General features: G+C 49.3%; 1 protein-coding gene and 1 long non-coding RNA gene across 3 annotated transcripts in view; one reads left to right on the top strand and one right to left on the bottom strand.

The window, feature by feature from the left end:
- Positions 1-19,121, bottom strand: part of DNAH17 (dynein axonemal heavy chain 17) — a 14,992,541-nt gene that overhangs the window by 3,861,439 nt on the left and 11,111,981 nt on the right. The gene's annotated exons all lie outside the window — the stretch shown is intronic.
- LOC146810469 (uncharacterized) overlaps positions 8,302-19,121 on the top strand; it is a 123,415-nt gene continuing 112,595 nt past the window's right edge. Inside the window, exon 1 of the long non-coding RNA XR_014965696.1 lies at positions 8,302-8,378. This is a non-coding gene — a long non-coding RNA (uncharacterized LOC146810469). The remainder of the gene's footprint in view (positions 8,379-19,121) is intronic.

The following is a 19,121-nucleotide window of genomic DNA, read 5'->3' as shown; positions in this document are numbered from 1 at the left end:
TGCTGGTGCAAGTTGGTAGGTCAATGTAGGAAACCGTCCTCTTGATATAGTGCACCACAATGGGGTACACTGTGTAGAGAGGTTGAAGGGATCCTTATTGATTTACAGATGCATAAGTAAATAATACTAATGCTCTAGTTGGTTGTAGCGTAGGTGAGCAGTTAGGATTATCAGAGATTAGTGCTAAGCACTTCTTGTACACAGAGGCAATAAATGATACACTTAATGAATGAAGTAGAACCTGAATTCAAAAAATAATACTTTTTACATAAATATTCAGACCAAGAATTTCAGGCACAAGGTGAATACTTTTTGCAATACGATAAATCACAGTAAAATGCAATAATCACAGTTATACGCAATGACGTACAATACATTTCCTATGGAAGAAAAAAGGCAAGTGGGAAATCAATGCAATGCAAATACTTTGGTTGGCCAACTTTGAAAAATTGGATGGTTCGGGCCAAGGTCCAAAGCTCCAAGGCCAAGCTATTGAGAGCTCCCAGGGATTCTCGGGAGCAAGGAGAAAGGGGGGCTTGGTAGCTGATGTGCTAGGAAGACATTGGACCACCTGCAAAAGCAAAGGAATGGGGGACTTGCAGGCAAGTCCGAGGGCTCTCAAGGGAGAGTAGAGGTAGCAAGGACTCTGGGGCAGTAGGATTATAGCTGGATTGAGGATGCCCTGGCCAGATGGGCAGGGTGCAGAGCAGATGTGCAGCTGAGCAATGCCGTGCAAAGAACCAACTCGGGGTCAGGAGCTGGCCCTTTGGAGCGATGATTCTGGAGCAGTTAGGCCACTGCTGAGGTGGGTTGCAAGAGTCCTCAAGTCCCTCATCGGGTGCTGACTCCCCGTAAAGTTGGATTCCGTGTGGACTCAGTTCTCTAGGTTTTTCTAGTAAGTGGTCTGGTACCATGGTTACTGGTTAATTGCAGCCTCTGTGGGTCCTGGGGCTTCAAGGTTTGGTGCAGAGGTCGATAAGACACTCCAGATCTGGCGTGCCTACGGCTAGCACTTGGAGACATCGGTCATGCTGGGAGCTGGACGAAGCTGGACTTGACTTTGCTGTTTGGGAGACCTGCGTCTTCAGTGAGATAGAGATACTATCTGAAGGGAGTTCTTTGGCAATTGAATGTGCTGATGACCCTCCAGGGTTTGTGGAGACCACACAGCTATGTTACAAGATGGAGCATGGCGACTGTCGCGTTCTATAGTGGCAGGCAGGAGTTTGCGCTCAAAGTCCACCACAAGGTCTGCAGTTACAGCTTTTCTGCGTTCGTATTTTCCTTGTGTCCATGAAATCCAAGCTCAGGGTCTGGGGATGTCATCTACAGCGGCGATGCATCCATTAGGGCGCTGGGGCATTGCCCCACAAGCCGCCCGCAGCTCCCTCGGCGTCTCTGAATTTAAGTAAACTGACTCAGTTTACTTAAGTTCAGAGACGCCGAGGGAGAACTGACAATCATGTCAGTCACCATGACGTCGGACCGCCCATCCCCTTCAGAGTCTGAAAGGGGTAGGGGGTCCAACGTCATGTTGAATGACATGATTGTCAGACCAGGGGCAGCAGGCAGCACCACAAGTGTGCATGACTGGGGAAGGTCAGCAAATTTTTCCGCCATGCCCAATCATGTGCACAAGTGGCTGCACAGGCTGGCGCATGCCCATTAGGAGAGCGAGGGTTGAGCAAAGGCTCAAACCTCGGTCTCCTAATGGGCAGGCGGGCGGAGAGTAACCGTGCCCTAAGTCAATCCTGGTGCTGCTGGCAGCGCCAGGATTGGCTGAGAGGGGTTGCCACCCACTTGCCAGCAGTGATGCAGCTGTTCCGTTCCTGTAGACGCCAACAGCCCCGAGGCGGCTCGGACCTGCTCAAGTAGGATTTTTTTATTTATTTTAAAACTCCCCCGGCCCCCACCCCCGTGCGACACCTCCCCCCCACCGCGAGTCGCGACTGACTGACTCCCCCCTCTACAGCTGAAGGTGCTTTGTGCCTGCAGAGTAGGCCTGTAAAGAAACTGATCCATACGTGTGGTAATTCAGTTTACGCACAATTTAAAATTACAATTTTTGTGCTAATATTAGTAGGTCAAACTCAAACCTGTTTTTATGCTCGGTATATACTGGAACATACGGCTTTTGGTGCGGTAAACGATCGGTAGATCCGCAGATCAATGTGCCAATTGCTGCAGACTAGATACAAACTAAACAAGCATTGGCATAGCCAATAGGTCTCGCCTTTGGGACCTTATAAGTGTTTAGCCATGCAACAGCATGGCTAAATACTTATAAGGTCCCAAAAGCGAGACCTATTGGCTATGCAAAGCGGCCGCGAAAGTGAAAGTAATCGTAGTCAAGCGTGGCGCGCGCGCCCGCGCAAATGCACTGTAGCTCTAGGCTGGCCTGGTAGCACTTTTTGGAGCCCTCTCAATAAGTCTCGCCAGACCAGCGCATGCGCTGGGTCAGGCGAGACCTAAAAAAAGCTGCTATGAATGTCCTGCCCAGAATCAGGATACTGAAAACCAAGCATGGTCCAGTACTCCATGTGGGACTTCATAAACGAATGTATACGGAACTCTCCGTTGCTTTCCTCTCTTGTTTGCACCTCTCATGGCTAGTATCTTTAATGTGTGCATTTATTTCTGTGACGTGTGATGAGGTGGCTGAACCTATCTTCTAATACTACTGTAAGGTTACATAATACACCAAGAAATATTCAAGTTCCTTTTAGCCTTCGTATGTCCGGTGCTTTTGCGTCTCGCTTTGTAGTATATTATTAATTTCCTTTCCCCAATCCCAATCCCACTTTGAGTCCAGCCTTTCTATATCTGATATTTTGTCCTTCCCATGGCTGCTGTTATGCAGTTATCGAATGGTTTGGAGTAAATTAACGCATAGAAGGGATTAGTTAGCAGATAAATTCATAATGACTCTTTCCCTGGGTACAATTCAATCAATCTTCGAATATGTAATGCAGTGTTGGGGGGGGGGGGGGGGGGGGGGCGGTGAGGCAGGAGAGCCTGACCAGAGAAGAGGGCATAAACTGTTAGTAAAGCACTGATCCCCACAGCTTGGAGCCACTTCAAACCTCTCTTTCAGGGACAACTATTACAGACCCTCTTTGTCGAGGCTAAATAGTGGTAGTTCGGATGCTTTCAAAGTCATGAAGCTCGAGATATGTCTAATACCAAAACATGTAAATTAGCAGGGTGAAATGCGTCGGTGATTACTGGACATATTTGAGTGATACCCGACTATGGACAGCAAGGTAATCTTTAAAGTGAGCCCTTCTTTGGATTAGGACATTATTGGACTTGGCCCTTCTAGCAGGTTCACCCCTGAACTTTTTGCTTTTACTGGTGACCTGGTGGTAGTGATTTTTGGTTTCTGCGCACTTTCCCTGTGTCCCAGAGTAAAGTGCGTGCGCACTCTGAGTGCATGTGGTGAGATAGGCCTTCCCTCCCATAGGAAAGCATGGGGAATGTATGTGTCCCTGGTAGTTCCTGATGCGTGGGGTATGCAGGCTCGAGTCTGGTATGTGCGGACTCGTGTGATCGAATGCTTCGCAATGATGTATAATGCGTGATTATGTCATGTGCGGAAGCGCCACTTCTAGGAGTTGGCATATTAGTGTAAAAGGTGTCTGGCGTGTGATTGGCTGGAGCTGGCTGATGAGCCTGGCTCCAGGAGTCTGGGTGGGTCTGCCCCAGTGGTGAGTGTGAGATTAGCATGCGGATGGCTGGGGAGGAGTGCACCTTGGACCTGAATAGGGCAGGGCTTTCCCCCACACAATGCTGGCTCCGCCCCCTGTAGTGCGACTGATGACCCTAGCCCTGCCAGTGAATAGAGTGAGGGGCTGAGCACATCAAGGGTGCTCCCCAACCAGCTGCGACTGGTTTTCCCCCCTCACCCTGAACCAAGAACAAAGGGTTTTACAGTATAAGAAGGGGCTGTGTCCCCTTACATGTTGTTCTCTTCCAGGATCCTGCCTGAGGGGGCTGCTGCTGTTGCTGGGCCAGAGGACCGCCACTTGGACTACCTCCCTGCCTGGAGGCCCAGTGAGCTGGCTCTGGGCCCAGCCTTGCCCCCTGCCTACCTTCCTGAACTTTGCTGGACTTTCCTTCTCCCCTAAGCGCCTGGAAGCGCTTTTATTTTACTTATAGCGCTAGGAGCGCTCTATTTGTGGCCCCAGCAGCGCTACGATAAATTCACGGGGGGAACCCCGACTAGGGATTCCCCCGTTTTGCCGAGATCGAGCGGGAGCCCCCCCAATGATTAGGCCCTGCACTTCGCGGGTGCCCACCCCGCTTATTTAATTATTTCTCTAGTGGGAGCCCACCCCGCATACTGGTGCTGCCGCGGGTGCCCACCCCGCTTATTGCCTTGGTTACACTACGGGAGCCCACCCCGTATCGCCGCCGTCACCGGGAACTCGGGACCGCCGCGTTGCCTGCGGCGACCCGGAAGCAAAGGGAAGTCCCGCCTGGTGGTGGGCGGGGTATTGAAGCCCCGCTCTGTTGGAAGGAAGCGGACGGGAGCCTACCACGCGCTTCCCTGAGGAGAAGAGAGGGCGGGTCTGCAAGCGGCAGCGTCGCTGCTGCCCGGCCGGAGTGCTGCCGGTCCCGCAGAAGAGCCAGCAGAGAGCGGAGACGACGCGGGAGCCCCCCCCCCGAGCAACAGCCCGGTGAGTTGAGCAGGGCTGGGGGACTCCGTGCGCATGCTGTGGTTACCGGTCCGCTCCAACGCTGGCCGCATTGTTGTATTGAGCCCAGTGAGGCTCCAGTTGGTTAGAGCTCACGAGCCCCGAGAAGGCTCCAACGTGAGGGGGCATTCTTTAGGAGCCTAAAAGGCTCCCAGGGGGCATTTCTTTTGGCGATTTCAAGTCCCCCGAGCGGGACTCCAATGACGGCACATTGCTCAGAGTCCAGAAGGACTCCAACGGTTTGGGTGACATCCTTGTTCCCGAGCCCACGAGGCTCCACGGGGGCATATTGGTTTCAGAGCCCAGCGAGGCTCAAACGTAGGCCATAATTGTTCTAAGGGCCCAGAGATGCCCAGGCCTCAGTCCCTACAGCTGCCCAGCACTTAGTGGGCAGCTGCCACGTTTAGGTTGTGCCCCTGCGCGCATCGGCTTGCGCAGCCTTGCCCTGACTCTGCTGGACAGGGCGTCCTAGCCCCAACAAGGCCAGTTGGCCTAGGGACTGCCACAGGTGGTGGCTAATGTGAGTTTTGCGCTATTGTTCATAAACCTGCACCTCTGAATGTGTTTTTGTGCGTCATGCGCCTTGTGTTTACACCTCTGAATGTGTTGTGATGCATCATGTGTAATGTGTGTTTACCCCTACAGGTATTGTGATACTTAGGTGGTTGTTTTCTCCTAGTACAGGTGGTGCTAGTGAGGTCCTGGTTCCCTGCGCGATATTTTTCTAAGGTGGTTAGGGTTGCGTAGGTGGTACTTACCTGTTACCAGTAGTTACTGGTCGTGTGCTATATGTGTTATTTAGTGCTACAGTGATTGTATGTGCTATGTTCTAAAGTATTATTCCTATGTTCTAAGTGCTAAAGTGCTAATTCCTGACAGTGGTCCATGTGGCCCTGTCCCCTGTACATATAATCCCTTGTAAACTCTGCCCGTGCCTGTTGGCACATTGTAAAGTGTGTGTTTTTATCTAATGTGTTTTTGGTAATACAAAGGCTATTTTTATATAATACCTTGTGTGGAGTTTCTTTTGTGGTGGGCCTTGGGTGTTGTTCCTGGGTGCGCGCGCAAACGCTTTACACATCGCCTCCGGGATAAGCCTGACTGCTCGTGCCAAGCTACCAAGGGGGTGAGCAGGGGTTATCTTTGGCGTGTAACTCCCCAGCCCTGACTAGAGTGATGGTTTCTGCCTGACTTTGGCGCAAGCCCTAGCCAACCAGAAATCCCATTTCTAACAGACATCATTTTGAGCCCTTGTGTGACGTCAAGGAAGCTAAAGCAAGGCTTCAGTCATGGTAACGTGTGTGAACTTGCACCTGCTTCTAGAAGGCAGTGCCTTAATGCAGGCACGAGCCCTCCCTACAGCAGATTGCAAGATGCCGCCTGTTATGATTCGGGACAGTTGTGACTTCATGAAAATAAATGCAGGCAGTCCCACTGCTTCAACCGACCTATAAATGTACATTAATCGACAGGAATTAATGTCTTCTCTAGTTCACCTTAAATGACGCTAAGCATGATTTAGCGCTCTCCAATACCCACGTGCAGTGGCATGAGAGTTCTTATTTGACATGCAGAATATGTGAATGTATAGGCAGTGCTTATATGGCAATGGCATGGAGGATGCTTGTATGTATAGGACGTTCTAACGAGATGGAGAATACAAGTATGTACAGGGAGTGGTTATGTGGCACTGGGAGTGCTTGTAGTTCTGTAACGGTGGTTATTATATGGCAAGGAAAACGCTTGCAGGTATAGGGAGTTCCTACGTGGTATGAAGAATATTGTATCTATAGGGAATTGTTGTATGGCAAGGAGAATGCCTGTATGCATAGGGAGTTCTTATACTGTACAATCAGCGAGTGCATAGTGTAGAGAATTCTTCTATGAGATTGCACTTGTGCGGCACTGGCTCTTCTGAGGAGCGGAGACAGTGTTTACATGGCATGGATACTTCTTATGTGATAAAGAGCGTTTTTGTGTGGTGTGGACAATGTTGGGGGGAGGCTTGCTGCTACTCTGCCATCTAAGAGTAATCTGTGCTGTGGCGAATCTCTTTTTATGTTCACGAGTGAACCGTGACTAGTGTGGCTGGTTTATACCTGGTCCACCATAAACGACCCGACCAGACCAGACACTCACATTTCAGTCTACTTTCTAGAAACACCATCACATTAAAAAACATACACAGAATATGCCGTAGGATGTTAAAGCCGGGCAGGACAGCAGAGACGTTCCGGTGCAGGCATGGACTAATTCTAGTGGCAATTGATATGTGCATAGAGGCAGACTGTGTAGATATGTGAGATGTGGTGCAAGCGGCTAATGGTGCAGGCAGCTGTGGTGTAGCATGCAGTGGGTGCCGGAACAGGCAGTAATGATGCAACAGCTTGCGGCACAGCCATGCGGTGGGTGCAGGCAGATTTGAAACAAGCTGTCATGGTTCAGAAAGTCATGGATGGGGGCAGATATTCTAAGTGCATGTATTGCTCTATTAACCTTCCTGCTTCCTCAAATTAAAAGCACCATTTATCCCCTTTTTTTTCCAAAATATTCCTCGGGGGAGAACCCCCCCGAAACCCCGATAGGTTGTTCAGGCTCACTCGCTGCACTCGCTCGCCACGGGGCACTACGCCAATAATGTTACGCCTCACCACTTTGAAATGTCTCCAGCCGCCACTGGTCATCTAAATACTAGATTTAGGGGCATTTACATGGAAGTGACAGGTGGTTGCCAATGGGCCCCTAACATGGGGTGACTACACTCTCTATTATGCCCACCTCCTTCAGGGGGTGACATAGCCCTCACCCCGATCGGAGAAGTCCCACCATCTTCAAGATAGTGGACACTGAAAAATGTGCTTCACCTCGCTTCCATCACCTAGAGGTGGAGTTAGCAGGGGAGAGGGGGGGCACACCTCCTATTCTTCCTAAGTTTTCCCACCAGTCTTCCTGCCAAAATGGGGTTGGGGGGGGACTGGAGAGGATAGGAGAGGCTGGGGTCACCTTTCAAATGTGAAAAGGTCTTTAAAGCTTCCGCCAGAGATGGCTCTTCCTGAGAGAGGGAAGATGTGAACACTAGGAGTGGGCTCAGCTCCGTTGGCAGAGTTAGCAGAGTTTCCCTAAAGTTTGGCAAAAAACACCACCTCTGCCGGACAACAGATTTTGCCCAGTGGGCCGGCACCAGCCCACCCCCAAGTGATGGGAGTAGAGTACACTGAAAGAGGAACACCCAGAGAGATGGACCGCTGTTTTGTTTCCCCCGGGGATGGAGTCAGAGTTAAGATCGGAGCCAGCCCATGCAGCCCACACTGTAGCAGAAGAACGATGAACGAGGAAGCAGTAAGCATGCACCATAGCGAAGCAGGCGCAGCCAACGGCTGGCGAATGAATGTCCAGTGTCACACGGCGGGGAGGAGGTGGAGCTTTTTTCATGGCATTGGCTGGCTCTCCTATTTCTCTGCACTGAGAGGGCGGGAGGTTTTTCCAAAGGGTTAGTGTGACATGTCACAAGTAGGTTGTGCTGCACTACGGTGGCTCTGAGATGGACAAATTATTAAAAGGGCTGAAAAAAAATCTAGTCGTGATTCAAAAAGGGGATTGGAGACTGTGCCACAGCTGAAGGGATAGCACAGGATCCACTGAGCCAGTTGTACGGTCATCCGGGAATGGGGAGAATATGAGGTGAGGTTATCAGCTTGAAGGGATCTGTGAGAAGGGAAGGGGAATGAAGGACAAGGGGGAGGACACATGACATGCACTGAAGATCCAAGCTTACTGCCAGAATTACAGTTCTGCGTACAGCTCGTGCTCTTCCAGGCTCTGAATGGAGAGCCCAAATTGTTCCCTGGGCATGTACTCGCTGTTTCAAGTAGCCCATCCACAATCTGTGCAACCCAGTTCTATGGGCACATATGCCCTCCATGCACTTCTAAGCGCACGCCCATATGCCATCCGCCCGACTGACTGATCTCTAGTCCTATACCCTGCTAGTCGCTTAAGAGAGCAGTGCAGCCCACCCCATGATCTCACAAACCTCTGTAAGTACATATAGAGCCATGTACTCTCCCAGAATCATTTAACTTATCCACAGTCTTTGGCATCCCAAATCCACAATCTTTGCCTTCCCAGCCCCAGCCCCTCCATACTCTGTGTGACTCTCAAACCTCATCCTCAAGGTGTGTGCACTGTGCATACACAGTCTGTCTGACCTGCAGAAGCTCTGGTGCACATAATGCCTTGTAACGCTGCATGATTTCTACGTTCTGTGTGCGCACCCCTACTTTTAGGTCTTGCATGCGATGCATAGGAAACAGAACTTTAGGAATCGGCACAGCTTTGCGGGCAAAAACGTGCATGTGTTGCATTGCTTTCAATGGCAACGCGTGCACGTCTGGCGATTCCCTTGCGGGAGCGAGCTTTTTCACCTTTCCCTTTTGCCGACCGCTGGGTTTTTTTTTTGTTTTTTTTTTACTCGAGGCACGCACGCCTGCCTAGTAGTGCAAGCTTACATACCACTTGCGGGATGCTGCCCTTGTTCTGAGTGGCCATAGAAATGGTTCGGCTGTCAGTGAGTAGCATTAAGACCCACTGGTATTTCCCATGTGGCCTCACTCCTGGGGTGTACTCGTGCATGTGGGTTGTGCGGTCGGAATCTTTCACCCCTGGTTTGACTTGAAATCAGTCACAGGTTGGCCTGCTCCTGGCGTCCATTTTGGCTCCCGACTCAGGTCGGAGCTGCCCTTCATTCCTCGTGTCTTTTTTTTTCCCTTATCCTGTTGGCTCGGCTGTGATTGGGGTTGGGGGGGGGGGGAGGATCTGCTCCTAATGACTCTAAAATGGACGCTGGGCCACCCCACCTCCCGCGGTGTCATTCTGTGCCCAGCTTCCATTCAGCCCAAAAAGCTCTATCAGACTCCCGGGGAGGAGGACTCCAGTGCCCACTACCCCCGGTCCTGCACGTGGTCTGAACGGCCCCCACGAGGGGTGCAAGCTTCTCCTCACTGCACCTTGCACTGGAGCCGTGATTTCCGCCCCCCTCCCCGCAGGATGGGCTCTACCAAGAGTGCACATGGTTTGTCGCCCCTCTGTATTACGACATACCGCGTTTGTGGAGACGAGAACCCGGAATGCCACAGCATGACTTTATCTGGGTAAAATGTGACGTGTGAGCAGCCAGCCCCCAGGGCAGCGTCTCCTGCAGGGGGCTGACAGCTGGACACGGTCTGCTAGTACTGACGAGCCTGAGGTGTTCGTCCCCACCGGTCATGTTGTCTCTGGGGCCTGAAAGGGCCGAGTGTGGATGTCCGTGGAGGTTTGCTCTCGTATGATAGCGCAGGTGCTTGCTGGAAGCACCTTGTGGGAGTTGTCATAGTGAGGAAGAGGTCGCGAACCCCTCACCATCCTCGGATCCCTCCTTCTCTCGGCGTCTCCATCATAAGACTCGATTAGTATGGGAACCCACCATTCGTTGAAGCATTTGTACCCCTCAAACTGACATCACTCCAAATAATCCTTGGATACCAGCGGAATAGGTCCTTGGAAGCACTGACGGGATTTGGAGTGTCGGTATGTTGTTCTTTTAGCGTTGTACCTTTTGGGCATCTTATAAGTTTGTGTGTTGCCCTCTTTTCGTTTCTCATTTTGTCCCTTGAACACATCCCTTTAGATTCCACTGTCTGCAAACACTGTATACTGAAATAAAACGTTCACTTAGCTGGCCCATTTTAATATCTCCTAAAACGTTTTATATAAGGTCCGATGTTTCTTATAGGGAAACATTGGGATAGGACGAACGGTTCAATGAAAACGCGCTGCTTACCATGCAGGAACTGGACACACTTTAATTGCAGTACCTCTGGGCGCGGATGTCTGACATTATTTGCTGATCGGAGTTAGAAGTGCACACTTGTAGGTAAATATACATATATAGTGTGTACAGAACAGTATACTCTACAGTCTACACGTTCAGGTTAGGTGCCACATAGGGTCAACCGCCCTCCTTTTTTCCTCTCACTCTCTCTACAGTTTCCCCCTGGAGTAAGCCTCACCTGCTCGACCTCGATGACTCGAGAAAGAAGTGCTGAAAAAAAAAGTACTTGGTGATTCAGTTGAGTAAAAAGTATTTCAGCCCCCTGGGCATTCATGCTAAACTACAAAAGCCTTAACCATTATGTGCCACTAAGGTCTGACTGGCCCGAGACCCCCCAAAAAGGCGTTACACCAGAGACTGGCTGTTGGTGTCCTAAGTCAGACCTAAGCGCATTATGCTTGAATGATTGCAGCTTGTACACCAAACACACACATTTGCGGTTTTATCCAGGCACATTTTTGTTTCTCTACTACTCATGTATTAGTTGTGAATTGCTGACGCGTTAGTTGCCTAGGGTTGGATCTATGAACACCATTAAGCAAACTGGGATGTGCAGTTTACAAGCTGATTGGTTTGCAAATGGTTGTGCACTACCTATGTTCTAATGGGTCACATTACGAATTGTCCGTTCTCAGGGGGTCGTAAACGACCTGTCTAAGGAATATTCAAATACATGAATAGAGGCGTGCCATTGCCTACATCCCGGAGTTTGTTTTCCGAAACGCGAAACGTGTTTTTATGAACAAAATAAAAAGCTGCTTTCTGCCACTTTTTTTTTTTTTTAAACAAAAATGTTTCCTCTTGGTGAAGACATAGTGGTGGGGAGTATCGGCCTCTGCCTGCTCGCCCCTAGGGCTGCTGACAGTTCTCCTTTGCAGATAAGGTGCTACCCCAGCTCAGTGGGTTTTGCTAACTGATCATTGGTTTTGAAGTCGCACGCCGCAGTTGCAGTTCACAAGCTATTGATACACACATTTGCAACTTGTAATTGTGACCTGGACGTCTCTTTATGCTCTCTGATATTGCAGTGCTCAAAAGCCAAATTCTGACCTATAAAAAAGGCTAGTTTACACTGTCAAATCTCTCTTGTGGTCGCACAATTTGTGGTGTTTGGGAAACTGAGTTTGCATGCCATGTGAGTATTTTTGGTGGAATGTCAGTTAATATTGGTGCAGTCACTGCTTTCCATATAGGGAGCGATAAATTGTATTGCAGTGTATTTGCATTTATATAGCGATTACTACCCCCGACAAGGCGTTGAATTCATTTCTTTAAACCATACAGAAGGCAAAGGGATCAGCGAGTTAACCGCTCTCGGATGACACCTGCTGCGAGTTCAAATCTGGGCAAGGCCAAACCAGTCATCCATCCTTCCGAGGTTGATACACTGATTTGGTTTACAGTCACACGTATTATATATAGTGCGCATAAAGAGACGAATGCAGTACGAAGTGTGACATAAATAATTTGTCTCCCAACAGACCACGCTGTACTGGGGGATGAGTGTGGGTTTCTGCAAGCTTACTGTCCGCTTGAGGCTTCGTTAAAAGTTCCCACAAATGATACATTAACGAATGATACATTAACGCGCTAAAAAGATGCTAATAAGTACGAACCGCTCAGGCACTAAATATTTCGCTGACAATGAGCATTAGGCAGTCTCACTATGTTAGTGTAGCACAACCAGCAGTGCTGGGGTCGTCCACGCCCACCCCCTCAATTACCTCATGACATCTTACCTCAGTTGTTTACTTTTCACGCAGACCCTGCTGCTCTTGGGAAGGATACCTCATTAGCGCCTCGAGGGATTCATCAATATTAGCGCAATGCCACCAGCATGCCTTATGCTTTACGTGCGCTTTTGCCTCAAGTGCAACCATCCTCCACATGTGCCAATAGCTATGGCTAAATACTTATAAGTTCCCAATAGCGAGACCTATTGGCTATGCCAAGGCTTGTTTAACCTCTGTATAATTTGTTCATGCCTACAGTGAATGTGACGTGAAATCTTTGTGTGCTTAACTAGTCTGTTGAGACAACCCGATTTGGAGTTTCCCGGGCAGATGCATTGAACCCTGGGTTCTTTCTGGCATGTTTCAGAATTCAGAGCAGAGGTATACTTGTGTTGAGCCTGCCCTCAGCTAGTGGTCCGAGGAACCGTACAGGAATCTCGGTGAGTTACAGTCAGACTCCACCCACTCATGGAACACTTCAGAATCCCACAGAGATTTTCAGCAACTCTGCCGTATTTCATGGAGTGAAACTCCGCTGGCTCTGCTCAAGCCAAGTATACACCTATACCCAGGATAGGCCTTGTTTTTGACTTCTGCCCATGCTCGCCCTCACCCCATGCGGTCAGAACTCTATCTGGTGGTGAGAAGCTGGCTCGCACCAAGGGTTGGTAGATTTCAGGGGACCCCTCTAAGGAGTCCTATGTGTGCAATTATTATAAAATCGGACACTGGAATCAGTGCAGGTTTATTAAGACGAGATATTTGGTTTCAAACATCCCATAATACAGCGAAGCCATCATAGAGCTGGGGGAACTCGTAATGAGTGTCCAGCCCATGTACTCTTTATGGCTTTCCTGTTGACTTACAATATCCAAGAATCAACATGGATATTGCACACGGGTCCTCACAGGAGATATAGTGCACCTTGACTTAAGGCTGTAAGGCCTGCCAGAGGGGTTTCTTAACTATATCTCATGCAGTGCAAATCCTCAGGATTACTGGGAGACTACACCTGCAGACAGAACAAAGATGGTGGATGCGGAGGCAGACGTTGACGTGAAGGCGGAGGCAGAGAAACGCAGGAGCGGTGCAAGGCAAGGCAGGAACGGGGAGCGGAGAGGGGAGTGAAGTGTCTGGTGAGTGATGAGTGGGAAGTCGTGTGGGGAGGTGGGCCAGGGGAAGGGCGGACACTCAGAGGGGCAACCCCAGCACGGTACCTTGCAGCATGGTGTGGCCTGGTAGATGGTCTCCTGCCTCATTCTGCCTCCTCATCTTCACTCCCACCGGTCACTGCATTGAAGCCCGGCCAGACACTCAACTCCACGCCGAGGCCCCATCTCTACCGTGCTAGCACTTTTTTTCTTGAAACTAGTGCGAGCACGGCAGCTGTACTTGGTTGCTGTTGAGTGTGCTCTGGTGGCCTGTGGAAGCGGCCCAGCCTGGCTGGGTGCAGCTTGCAGGCAGCCAGGAGCCCCGCTTGCCACAGCTCTCTCAGTTCATGGCTCCTGACCAATGCTGTAGGGGGGCCCTCCAATAGTATTTTGAGAGCCGTACTTCTCGCAACTTGGAGGACACCAGGTGGCAGAAAAGCAAGAAAAGTAAAAGGAAAGCAATAGGAAAAGACCTGAAACCAGCTGAGAACTCAGGGAACACCAGCATTACTCGCCAGGACACCCCTCTTTCCCCCAGTTCTTCCTATTCTATGTGCTCGTGCCCCCCCTTCCCAGAAGGGAGTGGCGGCACAAAAGAACTATCCCTGAGGAGCTCTCAGCATTGTCCCAGAGTCAGCAAATGTGACAGCGTTCAGCACCAGGCCTAAAAGACTAGATCATCCAGGTACCCTCGGCATCAGCATTCTCATCAGCACTTTTCAGCGTCAGACCCAGAAGCTTCCTATCAGTAGCTGGCAGCTGGCTTCTAGCAAGCAAACACCAAAAATCATGCGCCCAACTGCGCGGACCATCATGAGCCCTTGTGTGCCCTCAAACAGCTAGCGCCAAGTCAGGCCTGGCCAGAAGGCCTCCAAACGTCTACGATCAAGAGGGTGGCCACGGCAGGTCATGGCACAAAACCCAAGGCCACAGACCACAATGAGGTCGGGGAGAACGAGGGAGCCACTCTCCCCCAAATGAGGGGTGCTAATCACAGGAGGAAGGCAAAACCGATTAAATGAGATCAGACGGAATCACCAGTGGCCCTAGTCTCTTATTCTAGCGAGACAGGGCTCTCCACCAAGGAGCACCGACACCAAGGAGACCTAAGGGATGAGTAACTTCATACACCTTTTTCAACCAAAAATCTAGTCAGTTATTTTTTCTCAAAGACGCAGGTTCTACCATATTCTCCTCTAGTGGCGGAATTAACTGCCTTCAGGACCCACTTTAACCCACCCAGCCACTACCTCAGTTAACCACGTCAGTGCAAACCTTGCAAATATCAGAAGAGCCAACGGAGGATCTTCTCTAGGCTGGCAAATCACAGTGGGAAACTACAGAAGTGAAAGGCACATCTAAACCAACCACTTGTACATTCCCTCCCAGGCATCCAGACAACCGATCAAGTCTATCTATCCATTCACGTGGGTGTCAACCAAGAACAGGAAACACCACAAGCCACTCTGTATCACCAGACTGCACCCCACGTGCACAGTCCTGGAACGTGCCCAGAAACTCATCTTACTCAAAAACAGGTTGCCATAAAAAGGAGAGGCACAAGGTGAACCCATCGAACTAAATACAAATGTATCACTCCCACCCCCCATCCCCCCAAGGTTCTCCTCAATCTGCCTATGCAGCAGCTTATAACTTTGGATGAAAGGGAGCATACTAAAACTTGAAGGAAGGGGGGTAAGGGGCAGATGCCTCGGAGTCCCCGGAGCATGATCAGGAAAAACTTACATACCTAGGCTCTCAGGAGTGGGCCCACTTGGTTGCATCTTACTTCCTGGATTGCCCACACAGCTCCTCGTGAAGACTCTCTCAAACCAATGCAGCACAAAGCGACAAACACAATGACGAGATTAGCGACATGGCTCCCAGCTGGGGGGACCTCTTCAAGTGTACCCGTCACTACACCTCAGACTATCAACATCTGGGACTCACTGGTGAACACCATGCAAAGTACTGTGTCCGACAAGATGGATATACAACTGACGCTTCTTAACACCTTGGCCTTATACGTAGGAGGGAATCGATAAAAAACTGGGGAGCTTAAATTCACTCATAGGCCAGGCCCAAAATGAGGCAAACTTGAACTACAGCTGCGGGCCAATAGTTGAGAAACTATTCTCCCTACCTTCCATGCTGTCCACCTTCCTTGAGGATCTGCAAAATTAAAACTAATATACAATAAGTAGTCTCCAAACCTATCAGAAGGCAAGCTTGGCGCAGGCCGCTGTCAAAACTCCACACACATTGGGAGTCCTCCTGGGGGAGCCCCTCCCAACATCCAAACACCACAACTCAAAGAAGCCCCAGTCTGAAATGCCAAACAAAGGCACCAACTCATGGGCAAAGGCGGAAATAAATCATCCAAAACAAATCAAGCAGCAATATATCCCTTCTTCTGTCCTAAACAACAAATCTTGGTTGCAACCCCACCGGATACAACTCATCCACTACCAGATTCCTTAGACGCCTCCAATCAGGAGGTGGATCGAACCAAAAATGAATACAGCAAGGCGACCAAGCTGGCCACGTTAACCCTGGAAGGGACAAATTCCACAGCAGACACAAAAAGACCCAGAGGTACCCGGATATCTCTCCTATTACATCAATAACAGAAAAATGCAAGTCATCAACCACGCAAGCCCAGCTCCAGGAGAGAACCCAAAATAGCCACCTGGCTGCATTCAGAGAGGCTACAATGGATCATGTCAGGCTCAAAACAGCCTCAGTACTGTGACAGCCAAACTTTACAAGCACAGCCACAATGATAGCAGCAAACTTTGATCCCAGCCTTGTCCGCTTACCTAACATCGTAAGGACGAAGGAGCCAGGGATGAAAGGCACTAACAGGTACCGCTGGCCGATAGGCACTGGACCACCACACGTCAATGGGGATGATCTGCTGAATCTACAATCACCAGGTCAGCAGCTAAGGGGGGAGAGGGGTGGGAGACCCCACCAGGGGAAGCCCTGCCAGGCAGCAGTCAAAGTCCAGCATTCTGATCTTCAAACCGAGTCCACGAAAGGGAACTGTGATACTCTGACGAGAGGGAACATTCAACTACTGTCAACTATCCCAACCAAACTCCTTCCAATAGAATGTATCAGGGCAGAAGCACTCTCTGGAAGAAAAGCCACTAAGGCCAAATGGAGATCAACCCTGCTTGCCAATAAAGTGCTCTAAGAACACGAAATATTCAAATCATGGGGAATTCGAATTTCATCTTACCACAACATCAGCTAACCCCTTCTATTGCTTACCAATAAGATGACTAAAATTAGTGGCAGCAGAGAAACCACCTATTTGGTGCTTAAGGGAGCACGGGGCCAGTCACCGGCAAGCAAACAGGCATACAGCAACCGTTACAGTCAACCCCAACCACAATACTCACCCATTCATGCAGATATTCAGCAGACCTCCAGAACCATCAATGGGTCTACGGATGCCCAATGACAAATCGTGCTAAGGAAGGGCTGCTTCAACAGAACAAGACAACCTTGCATTTATGCCCATGTAATATCAGTTGCCCGAGAAGTAAAATACGGACCCTGAGTTCATGTCATACATCAATTCATTTGACGTAGTATTGCTGAAGGAAAACATATAGCACACCCACACCAACTACAAGGTTTTACTTGTTTCCACACACCAGCAGTCAGAAAATCACAATATGGTCACTTATCAGGTGGTCTGGCAACCTATATCTCAAAAACAAACATATCCACTGCAAAGGAAATCCCCTCCTCCTCAATGTCTGTTAACACAATCAAGATCTCCTTAAACTTCAAAGGGATTAAGGAGAAGGTGATAATCATAAATGCCTACACAACCCCCCCCCCCCCCAAAAAAAAAGCAAACCAGGCTTCCCATGGACCATCTCTTGACAATCTTAAGCAAGAAGAATACCCCAAAACTCATCCTCTCAGGTGACCTACATTTTCAAATCTTAGGCTCCTCAGCCAATGAGGAAGTGCTGTCCCAGTCTCTCCTTTGGAACATTCCAGTTAAAAAACAGAAGCCCGCATGGCATAGCAAGCAAAACAGACAGGCGTCTGCTGGAAGACCCAGAGCATATCAACCTCAGGGCACTAAATGGTAGATTTCTAGAGTGTCTCCCACCAGCTGTCTCATTTTATTCTGACACCGCATCTTCAACACTAGATTACACACTTGTCTCCCTCCCACTTTTTCACTATCTAGCTTGGTTCTGCCTTGGGGACAAGGGGGACAGTGGCCACCGACCCAGGAGATACTACTTCAGGCAATCATACCAATGTTAGTACTCCCACCAGGGAGTTTCCACTCATGTTATACAATCAACCTAAAACTAATCAAATCCTCATTAGTAAACACAGAGGGGGGTTCTTTAAGCAGCATAGGTCTTCCTACAGGAACAAAACAGGCTCACAGACAACCCAGTCAGCAAATTGGAAACCTTCATCGCCAAACTATCAATCTCTTTTGCATCAACAGCCAAAAATAAGCCATCACTCAGGTGGGTATGCAACATATCCTCAATACATTGTAGGAGTAACACAGCCAAAAACTCCATTGAAGTGAATTACGAGAAAACCAAAACACTGGCAATAAAAAGGGGCAAGCTTCGCCCACACACCTGGCACTTGGACAAAACACCAGTCGTGAACACTACCAACTATACTTAGGGGTTATCATCCATAACGCAGGTCAATTCGCCAGCCAGCTTGAGACGATCCGAATAAAAGGGATGGTAATGGCAACAACGCTGAAGCAGCTAAAATCCAAACTAACAGGCCCTATGCTCTCCCCTCTCTTCCAGGTAGCACAATCCAAGATCATACCAACCATCACATATGGAAGTGAATCCCTGAGAGAAAGAGACTCCAAACGTTTGGACAGTACAGTAGCCGTGGCCTATAGAATTAGGTTTAGCATACCAACCTACATCCCTCCAGCACATATCCGGTTGGAATTTGGTCTCAGCAAACACTTAGCAAGGCAGGGATCCTACATAATCTACTTGCATTTTATATCAGGATGCACCATCTCACACTACAAACCATCTACTTTGGCAAGAGCTTCAGTTCAGAATTACATCGCCGGCCAGAAAATTCCTAAAAGACTCCCTGACAACCACCGGTTTCTCCGAGCTCTGGGATGCTCAAATCACCCATGCAGCTTTCAAACTAGAGGTGCGAAAGGCAACAAGGAAACTATCCCTAGTGGAAGACAGAGCCTCCTTTGCAGGTGGAAGTCACGCCTTGATGACAATTAACGGCTACAAATCGCTCAGCTCTCAGCCATATTTTAGCCTGGGATACTCAAGGAAAGTAAAAGAAAAATTTCTAAATTACCGGCTAGGAAAACTTACAGCAATCCTGCACCTCCCACCATGGTTAAGGGAGCAAAAACAAAAAGTAAAAAACAAAACACATTTTTTAAATTTAAAAAAAAAGAAACGTACCAGGGCCGGCCCCAGCGAGCCAAACACAGCTGCCAAAGTCCTGTCAGGCCCTAAACATCTGGAAACGCAACAATCCTCTTATTAGTGTTTCTGATAAACATTTAACAATGTTTTTATCTACCATGCATTTTGTTTTAATTAACCAAACACACTAAAGTTTACTTGCTTACTGACTTACCATGCAGTGTCTGTGGGCATGGCACACAGGGATG

This window comes from Triturus cristatus, chromosome 7, assembly GCF_964204655.1.
Source record: "Triturus cristatus chromosome 7, aTriCri1.1, whole genome shotgun sequence".
In the NCBI taxonomy this organism is placed as follows: domain Eukaryota; kingdom Metazoa; phylum Chordata; class Amphibia; order Caudata; family Salamandridae; genus Triturus; species Triturus cristatus.
This window is presented reverse-complemented; position numbering and strand designations above follow the sequence as displayed.